This window comes from Vombatus ursinus, unplaced genomic scaffold (genome assembly GCF_900497805.2).
Source record: "Vombatus ursinus unplaced genomic scaffold, bare-nosed wombat genome assembly UNPS02014810.1, whole genome shotgun sequence".
Taxonomy (NCBI): Eukaryota; Metazoa; Chordata; class Mammalia; order Diprotodontia; family Vombatidae; genus Vombatus; species Vombatus ursinus.
The window spans coordinates 10,609,538-10,620,514 of record NW_020954588.1 but is presented as its reverse complement, the minus strand read 5'-3'; the positions used below and the strand labels follow the sequence as shown (position 1 = coordinate 10,620,514).

At 34.7% G+C, this 10,977-nt stretch overlaps 1 pseudogene; it reads right to left on the bottom strand.

Moving 5' to 3' along the window:
- Window positions 1-10,069: 10,069 nt before the first annotated feature.
- On the bottom strand, window positions 10,070-10,733 carry LOC114053162 (annotated as a pseudogene).
- Between the last annotated feature and the right edge of the window lie 244 nt (window positions 10,734-10,977).

Below are 10,977 nucleotides of genomic sequence, written 5' to 3'. Positions count from 1 at the left end.
TTTCTTTCTTTCTTTCTTTCTTTCTTTCTTTCTTTCTTTCTCTCTTTCTTTTTTCTCTTTCTTTCTTTCTTTCCTTCCTACATTCCTTCCTTCTTTCCTAGACCAGTGATTTCAATATCATTAGGAACTTCCCTTAGCAAATTATTCCTACCAATGAAAATTGGCTTCTGTTCTGCAGTGCATATAAAGCCAATCTTCATTCACCTGAAGCCATTGAGAAATTAAATGACTTGAAACATATTTATTCCATATCAGTCAAAGGCAAAAAAGGAGCCCAGGCCTTCTCAAGTGACAGTTCTCCACGTATTATGTTATATTGTAACTAATGTTACACACACACACACACACACGCACACACGCACACAGAAAAATAAAGAAACATTATTAGGTAATAGTTTTGGAAACATGATCTGTTAACTTTGAACATTTGTAGAAAGATATTTATACAAAAGTTACCATTTAAATCCCAATTTACACCTACAAATTAAGGTGTCACCCAGCTAAAATAAATTTTAGCAGGAGAATGAGGGGTTCCAGTAGTTTATATTTAAGAACAGTAAGGGGATAAAGGGAATAGAAACATATAAAACCAAGGAGAACTAGATTAAGGTGAAGTAGAAAGAATAATAAACTCAGAAGTCAAAAGTTCTGAGTTCTAGACTGTGCTGACCCATTTAATTCAGATCTTCATGCTTCAGTTCCACCATCTATAAAATGAAGGGAATGTATATAGTCTCAGAGGTCTCCAGCTCCTGGAATGTAGGCTATAGATTAAAAGCACAAATAATGATGATGATGATGATGATGATGAGAATGAGGATGATGATGAGGAGGAGGAGGTTGATGATTATGATATTAATGAAAGCACCAATAATAACTACGAGAAGAGCTATTGTCCTAAAGTTTTCTTTTTTGTTGTTTATTTGTTGTTTGGTTGGTTTTCATGATTTATTTATTCATGCATTTTCCTGAAGCTTTTTTAATGCACAGAATTTTCTAGCAAAAATGGAAGTTTGACTATCCACTATTTTTTTTCCTTTATCAAAGTTTGTTAGTCCTTGATTATCATGTAAATAGAGTTTTTAGGTTTAGTCATTTTCATTTTCCATCTGCAAAGCCTTTAGATTAACTGACCATCAGTTAATTTTACAGTACAACAATACAACTATTTTATTGGCAGTAAATTTAAATAATAGTTGTTCAGCCAAATGTGGTCTATTTTTCTTAATGATTTACTCACTGCAGTTTACATTTTTACATGATACTTGGGTAATAAAGGAGACGTAATTTTAGAAATTATTGAAATTTATTCCTACATTAGAAATGTATATTCATGATTCATTTTACATCATAATCCAACAAATAAAATTCATTGGTGTAAAGTAGGTTTTATTAGAAATATGCAATTTTAGTAATAAGAATTTAAGAATGGAGATCCTCTCTCATTTCCCATACAACCCTTTGGGGAAAATATGCAATTTAAGAAGGTCTTTTGTGGTAAAATCTTTTTTTTTTAAAGTAATGTTGTCCTTACAAAATGATATTTACTTCCTTTAAAGCTAAAGTATGACCAGCATTCAACATGGCAGAAAAGTAGTTGTCTACATGTGTGATTTCAGTATCATAGGTTTTCTGTTTCATTCAATAGAACTGGGAAATTTGCACTCATTTAGTGAATGGCATGTTCATCCTTCATTTTCAAAGAGGACCAAAGACATCAAAGGGTGATGTCTTGACTTGCACAATTGTATTTAAATGAATAAATTTCTAATATTTTCTAATTTTTAATAAATAGCCAGACTTTCATTTCATTGCCATAGGGAGCTTCTAGATGAGTAAATTCTATCATTTCAGGTCTATACTTTCTGTACAACTTTATATTAGAGATTTGCTTGGGAAACTGAGAATTTAAATGCTTTGTCCAGGGTCCACAGTGAATATTTCTTAAAAGCAAGATTAGAACCTCTATCTTTCTACCTTTGAGGCCTACTCTCTATCCACTATACTATGATGTCTCTCTCAAAATAAACACAATATTATTGTCATTTTTGTTTTTACTAAGCATGTGTCTGTGCAAATGGTAGGGGAGTTGCTTCATTTAAAAAGTTTTGAGATTTCGTTACTTTGGGAAATTGCTCTACCCATATTTATAACTCCTCTACTCCTTAGAAGATTTTTTTTATAGCACCTGTGACATATATATATGTATATATATGTATGTATGTATGTATATATATGCATGTATGTGTGCATACATATATGATCTATGAGAACACATAGATAATGGGTATTCAATTGCTAGAAATCAACATTCTAGGGATGAAACCCTTTGATTGTATCTGTGTTTGTCTTTAAATGAAACTGTAGCATCAGATCTTCACTTGAAGATTTTATAGCTTAGTAAGACCTCCTTGATTCCATAGCTTATGATTCACTAGCAAAAACTTCAAGAATTTAGGGTCACTTTCATGACATCATGAAGAATCAGACAAGAGTGTAATAATGCTTCCCCCTTCTTATATATGGGGATACTGAGTGAGTTAGGTTGTAAGGGCCAAGATTACATTTTAGGTATTCTGTTTTCTTATATATCTGATTTCATGAAGATTTTGGGGATAATAAAAAATACTATGGAATTACAGGATAAAATTCTCAAAGCCAGCCTAAAAGCCAGGAAGACCAGGGCTCAATTTTTTCCTCTCACATATTCTGGCCCTTGACCAAAAGCAAGTCACTTAACTTAGGCAGGTTTTCTAAAGGTTTTTGTATGTGTTTTGCAGGCATGTTTATGTGTGTGTGTGTGTGTGTGTGTGTGTGTGTGTGTGTGTTTGTGTGTGTTTGATTTACTCTTTTTTTTCCTTTCTGGAATATTTTGTTTTTAACAATTGAAAAAAAAAGAAAAAAAATCAGTTAGACTTTTTTTTCTTCCATCTACCTTCTCAAAATCCCCCACCCCTCAAATATCTATTAATAGGCACCATAGGGTTCTATAGATTCTGAGGGAAGAACCTCTGTTCTACATACTGTATGCATACCTCCAAGACTATGGCTGAGACTACTGACCTACATTGGATTAGAGTTTCCCCAACTTGGTCATATCTATATGAATAAATTCACAGTTCCAGACCCTATCCCCTATGTGAATGTCTTATAAGTTGTTGAACACTATATAATGAAATAAACTACTTCAGACTCAACCAAATTTTTAGCCCTTTTAATCTTAGGAAAGTTAATGCAAGACTGAAATAAAAGAAATAATGATTTTTTTTTAAGTAAAGAAAAATTCTGAATTCACATTGTGTTGACAGCTAGGCAAGTTTGTGAGATTGATTGCACTGTAGCTACTAACATATATGAAGAGCCTTTGATCTCTGGAAAGATCAAAACAGTAGAAAGTTAGGTGTCTAAACCACAGGGTCTGAGTAGCAATGATTATCTTGAAAACCAGCCTCTTTCCAATAAATATCATGCCTCCACGTTGTACTATTTCATAAAAAAGGAGATCTAACCTACCAAAATAGTGATAGTAAATGATATATAACTTTCCCTTTTTATAGTTTAATGTTTTGAAAAGGTAGGCAGGAGAGGAAATTATCCATTATTTTTAACTTAAACTTTGTTTACTTTTAGTGTTGGCTTCATCTCCATTACTTTTTGATTTCTGTCTTCCTCACTCTTCAACAATTCTTATGTCCTCACATGTTACTCTGAATTTTACATTTCTGGCCTTGGCTACAGGGTCATACCAATTTCATATGCCATTCCCCAGCTTGTTATCGGATGGATATGTTCAGCCTTTACTTAGCTTATTAATAGATACATATGTGCCATGTTTCCCTATCACACACAGTACATGACATATATGTATGTATACACATGCATGTGTATATGTATATATGTATATTACCTTTCTTTTACTGACCTCTTTGAAAAACAAATACAATAGATCACTTTTTCAAAGGATTTGTACAATTTAGTATTTATTCTCATACAATTATTTTTTTTCTTTCAGAAGAGTTGAACTAATATGTCTCTACCAACAGCTTTGTTCCTGTAATTATTCTGAAAACAAATTGTAACTTCAATAAGACAGAGACCTTGTCTTCTCACTTCCCCAACTCAAATGTGAGTGACTGAGGATTTTCTTACTCCCTTCTCTATCATATTTCTACTACTTTTTTGTCATTATTAGAATAAAAGCCACCCCCACACCACCCCAAACATGTTCTCTATTAAAAAGGAATATTATCTCATTTCTCCCCACTTTCCTCCAATCTTTCCCTGCTGAAAGCTACTGGGTTGTTTTTTTTTTTTTTGATCCTCATTTCTTGGGTTTTAACCTTAGAGGTTCTCTATATATTGTTGTTGTTTATCCTTTGTTTTTGAAGAGGACCAATGACAGTATGGGGTGATGTCTCGACTTTTGTGTGAATTGGATTTAAGTGGGGCAGAGTTGCACAAAGTTGTCAGTCTCGCTCTCTAATTAAAGTCCAGTGGCAAGATATAAGTCAATGGCATAGGATGCAGTGGATGATCTTGGCATCTTCAATGTTAGAAAAAGCTCTTAGCATTCCACAAGTGCCTGCTTCAGCTGCCTTCAACACTGTTGAAACAAATTGCTCTCATCTTTCCATTCTGCTGGAAAAAGTCTTCACGTGGTTGGTGTAGACGTCCTCCTAACTCATTGATGGGTTTGAGGCCTGTGAGTTATCGTCAGTACTGTTTAGCCCTTCAACTAAGACAGTTTTACGAGGGTATGGCCACTGTGCATGCTACAGCTTCTTGGAGCTATATGTGAGAGCTAGGTGACAGGTGGAAACAAAGGTAAATGAGCAACTCTGAAAAGGACTCAGCATGCCCTCACACCAGAGGTGCTAGTCCTCTCTGAGCACCCCCTAGACCTAATACAGCTATGGGGTATGCTCCCTGTGTACTAAATCACCCTCAGATAAGAAGAGACTGCTATTTTTTCTAGGTTTGTCTCTTTATAGCATGGAAATATTGTTATTATTTTTTCTTTTTGTTTTATTTCATAATATATGCATTGCCCCTCAACAATTCCTTTCTTCTTTGTCGTCATCTTCTTCTTGTTCTTCTTCTTCTTCTTGTTCTTCTTCTTCTTCTTCTTCTTGTTCTTCTTCTTCTTCTGTTGTTTGACTGCATTTCAAGTCAAATGATTTTTAAACTTCTGAGTCTCAATAAGAGTGGTTCAAATTCATCTCTCCTGAAAATCTATCTCTTTAATTTTTTATTGACAGTTAAAGTTAACCATGTAGATTATGTTATTAAGTGATGTTATATAATTCCCTATTATTTTTAGAATACATTATTATATTTTCTTTAATTTCTTATAATTGGTAAGTGTTTATGCATGATTTGGAATGGTTTTCTTTGATGTGTGAAAGCCACTCCCCCATGAGTTCTTGTCAGACTTATTCATTTATTTCAAGTTATATACTTAAAAATGATTTAAAGTGAGAATTTCCACTTTTGAAATTGTAGAAGAGGAGAGAACTCTCCCCTCCAAAAAACCCCAAAACTATATATCTCTATCAAGTCAGGGTTGCTTTCCTTTTTAAGTGTATATAAACCCACTTCTACTCAATTCTTCTATCATCATTGTGTTTTCCAGTATCAGCTGTCCCAGAGAATACTGAGAACAATAATTCCTTGGTGAGAAAGTCCTGATTTGAGCTGTATCCTTTTTTGCTTTCAGTTGAAGAATTTGTGTGCTCTTGTGTATTTTTTGACATATTCACACTTCTCCAATTACTATTTATTGCTTTCTTTGATAAAGATTTTATCTAGTTATTCTCTTTTTTTCTCTCTTGGAATACTTCAAGTAATATTTTATAGCTAGCATTTATATAATGTTTTAAAATTACAAAGCACTTAAAATATGTCATTTTTTTTCTTAACAAAACTCTGGGAGATAGTTGCTATTATTATCACCATTGTTATTGATGGGGGAACTGCAACAGGAAAAGGTTAAATGTCTTACCCAGAGTAGTAGAGCCAGGAAATATCTCAAGCCAGATGTGCTCTGAAGTCTTCCTGATTCCAGGTCCAGCTCTCTACCCACTGTGCCATGCCTCTTTATTTATATCAATATTCATTGCTATCATCCTATGGATTCCATCAATCTTGAGAGTCTTTTGTATAACCAGAATTTGGTGGGTAAGGACTAAGCTAGCAATTGCAAGTGAAAGGCTACCTACTTCCTTGACAGTGATCAGGGAAGAGGTTTTTCATTTGATCCCAGACTCATACCATTAAGCAAAAGATATTTGAGTAGCAGAAAGATATAGTTCTAGCCCTGTACCACACTTAGAGACTGGAGGAGAGATAGCTCTGTCTCAGTAATTCTGCATCCTACCTTCCCAACCCCTCTTCTAAGCTGATGGAGGTACCAACATGGTATACTCCTTACTCCCTACTGAGGTGTACCAAAATTTCAAACCTACCTATTTCACTTATCAGCTGTATCTTTGTGCATTTTGACATACACACAAACACATAAAGCACATTTATGTATATGATATTTCAATGTGTAATTTTCAAAGACGTCTTCTTTCTCCTTTTCTTTTTTTTCACATCAGGTCAGCATTTTTTGTTAAAACACCGGAATGTGGCTTGAGAGGAACAGGTGAGAGGATGCTTTCATACTCTGTCCTCTGCTTCCAGCATTTCTACAAATTCTTTTATGATTTCCTTCATTAGAGCTTTATATTTCATTTTGTTGTTGTTGTGGTCCCCTAGGAAACTACTAATTCTCATCATATTCATTCACCACATTCTATTTTTGAGGTCATTTTTTTTGTTATAGGTAGGTGGTTAGGTAGCTCATTGGATAGAGTATTGAACTTAGAGTCAAGAAGACCTGAATTAAAATCTGACCTCAGATACTTACTAGCTGGGTGTCCCTGAGCAAATCACTTCACTTCTGTCTGGATCAAGTTCCTCATGTAAAATAGGGATAATACTAGTGCCTACCCCCCAGGATTGTTGTAAGCATCAAATGTGAAAATACTTGCAAACATTATAGCACTATATAATTGTAGCTAATTTTTTTTTTTTTAGTAATTATTCATTTGAATTCTTCCAAGTTTTCTTTCTTTTGACTTTGGTCCAGTATTTGTCAATTCATGGGTGCATTTCTGAATTTTTTGGCATTCTCTTTTACAGAGTACTCAAAATGATATAACATTTTCTTTTGCTTTTAAACATTGAGTTTTCTTTCCAAAATATTTTTAAGAACTATTCTTTCATTCCTATGCTCTTCTTTCTTTAATCCTTTTATTAAGCTTTTCAACCATTTTGTGGGATACTGATAGTCATTTTAATAACATTTCTGGGAATGCAATCAGAGTTATGATAAATAACATTATTTTTCCCCATATTACTTCTTCCTTATATAAATAAGTTATTTGGGTTTAATAATTTGTTGAATTTCTTTGCTTATTTTCCTTGTAAAGGTTTCTTTCATTTCCCCTCTTTTAGATTATTCTTTTTCTTTATTTGTTACATCTTTAATGAAGATGATGGGGAAACCAGCTAATGAGGTCCTAGTTTCTAGAATGTGATCACATTTGCTCTTTTAGGTGGCTTTATAGAGAATGTGTTTGGATTGACCTTATCTAGTTTGAATTCAACACATGAAGACTTAGTGAGTCTAATTCCAGACATGGATGACTAAGGGGAGCTGGTACTATGTTGTGATTAAGAATCTTATGCTTTGCTAAGGAACTGAAATGCCCAGTCGCTAGTTTATTGCTAACTGAGAACAAAATCTGCATTTAAAAAGGAGTGATCTAACTTTTAATTGACCCTCTTAATTATTTTTCTTCTTGGTGGTGAGTGAGCAAGACCTACTATGAGAGTCCAGGTGAGAGGGAAATTGCCCTATTGCTCAGTTTCTCTGATCTTACTCGAATGTGTATTCCAAGAGATTTACAAAGTGATCAGGAATTTCACATCACCACCAGAAGTTTCACTGTCAATGAGAGCTAGTAGCAAATTCTCTTGGAATAGTAGTGGCCAATAACAGAGGAATCACCTGAGAACAAAGTAAGAAAGGCAGGTCCTTGGGAAATGTGACAGGTTTTGAGATTGTGATCACAGGCTATGGACTCCAGAAAGTTCCCAATTCTCAGATGTCAGGAAAGCTATTTCTAAGGAAAACTTCACGAGGATTACATAAACAGGGAAAATGAACTCCAGGGCCACATACTGTCTCTACATATGTGGCACCTTACATTCAAAATTTACATTTGAGTCTCCCCTTGACCTTTTGGGTACAAGTGCCCTCACCATATTTCAAGTTTTGGAGTAATGTTTTATAGCTTATATTTTTACTATGCCATCATAGAAATTCCTTTTTTTTAAAGTGAATAGAATTCTACTGGTTGGCCACAATGGAGAACACAATGGGAGCAGGGTCATTGTAAGTGACAATACTATAAACCTCAACCTAGTCAATCAACTTCTGGCACCAATGTAAGTGGGAGTGGGGAGAGTGATCTCTTTGGACATGTGCCATATATCTTATTGCTTTGGGTTCATGAAAGGAAAGTATTATTAAGCAAGATTATTCAATCAGTCATTGTCAGAATGTTTTTTTTTGTTTCTTCCTTTTCCTTATTGACATCTATTGATTATAGATGTCTAAATAATATATAGAAGAAATAATAGTCAGGAAGAGCTTGATTATATAAATATAAGTTACATAAACAAGTATATTTTTCATGATCACCACAATGTGTAAGTAGCTAATTGGATAATAATTTTAAACATAATAGAAACTCATATATGTGTGTGTGTGTGTGTGTGTGTGTGTGTGTGTGTGTGTGTATGTACATACACATATATATTTGAGCTGGAGTGGTTATTCCAGCTCATTTCACAGATAGAAAAATTGAGGCAAACAGAGTTAAGTGATTTGGCCAGGATCACACAGCTAATAAGTGTCTAAGGCTGGATTTGAATTCATGAGCATGAGTCTTTCTGATTTCAGGCCCACTACTCTATCTACTGCACCATTTAGCTTGCCCCACAGATTGTCTACTGGCTGTTACATTTATACTAGTTGCATAACCACAGGCAATTTATTTGGCATCTCTGAGCCTCAATTTCTTGGTCTTTAAAATAGAAATAAACACTTGCATTATCTACTTCATATGAATTTGTAGTAAAGCATTTTTTTAAACTTTAAGTCTTTATATAAATCTGAGATATTAAATTCATTGGAGAGTAGTGGGAAGTGCCATGTATTCTGAGTCATAACACTTGGATTTGAATCTTAGCTTTGCAAATTATTTGCAGTGTGACTTTGGGACGGCTATTCAAATTACTTGAGTCACAGTTTCTCTTTTTATAAAATCAGAATAATTGTTTTTATCCTATCTAGCTCATAATATTGTTGTGAGGATTGAATAAGCTAGTGTTTCGAAAAGTCCTTTAAAAACCATAAAGTACTACAGGTAAGCTATGATGGCCTCATGAATGCAAAACACAGTGCTTGATGATCAGTGTCATTATGAAGGAATTAAGAAAATGTACTATCCTACTCCACAGAGCTTCCAATCTCAAAAGGAAAGAAAAGGAAAGTTTATACTTAAATAAAGACACAATTGTTCATAAATGACAAAAAATAACTAATGGGACACTGGAATGATTGGGCTATTTGAAGTCAAATGGGTTCTTTAAGGTTTCCTGATATAGGTGCATCTTGAACAGTATTGAAAAGGAGGAAAAGTGAAAGGAAATTGGGGTAAAAAGCATAGTCCAATTTAGGATAATAATTCTATTATCAAGAAACAAATAGAAACATTTATGTGAGTGAAATAAAATATACGTGCCAAAAGAGTGTGGATGAGAGGGATCAGGAACATGTAGTAAAATAGGATAAGGTGAAAAATATAGAAACAAATTAGAAAGAAATTAATTTATTTTAGTTTTTCTTGTGACTCACCATTTCTCTTATTTGTACAAAATAGTGAGTAATTATATCTTGGCTAAGAAAAAAAACTAGTGGTTTAGGGGTTAAACAAATTCTTCTGGCCTGAAGCATCTACTTTGAAGACTTGAGAGTGGCAGCCTTAGTCTCACCATCCTTAGAATTGGCTGCTTTAGGGTTGGTGAACTCCTCAGTAAGCTTAGCAGCCTTGGAATAACTGGGCTTGGGAACCTTGGAATTACAGCAATCTTGGAATCAGTCTTGGTAAGCTTGGCTTCAGACTTGGTGGCCTTGGTTTCAGACTTGGAAACCTTAGTGTCAGACTTTGAGATGTTGGGCTCAGTAGGCTTGGCAGTCTTGGGCTTAGTGGTTCTGGCAACCTTGGAGTTGGGCTTTGTGATTCTAGGGCCTGGATGCTTGGGGCCAACTCTGGGGCCTGAGTGTTTGTTAATCATTTAGAGGCCGATGTACTAGCCATTGTTTTTGTGGATCCTGGACCTGAGGAGCTTGGCCTTTGAGAATGCAGTGCTCAGGGCCTTGATGGTCTTTGTTCAGGCTTTGATAGTGTTGACATTGTTTATCTGCAGCACCTTCAGCCTCTTCTTGTTGCTTTTCTTGGCAAAGCTCAGCTTTCTCAGAAACTTGGGGGTCAACTGCTTTCAGAAACTCATCTTTCTGTGACCTTGATGGCATCTCTATGCCATTTTTGTGTTTGGTTGTGGATGGCATGGTTCTTAGACTTAGCAATTGTTACACTGCCACCTATACTCATAGGCATTCTGTGGACCCGAAGAGACTGAGACCGAGGGAGAGAAAGTAAAACACATTTATTTTATAGGACAATTGAGAGACTGTAGGGTGTCCTTAGTGGATGATATTGATTTGTGTAAAGTAATGAATTACTGCTTGAAAGTACCAAGCAGGCAAAACAATGACTATATGTTGCCTAATATGCATTCAGACAAAACTTTAATGAGATTAATAACAATAAATTATCACCATAACAGCTATGTCCAAAAGCA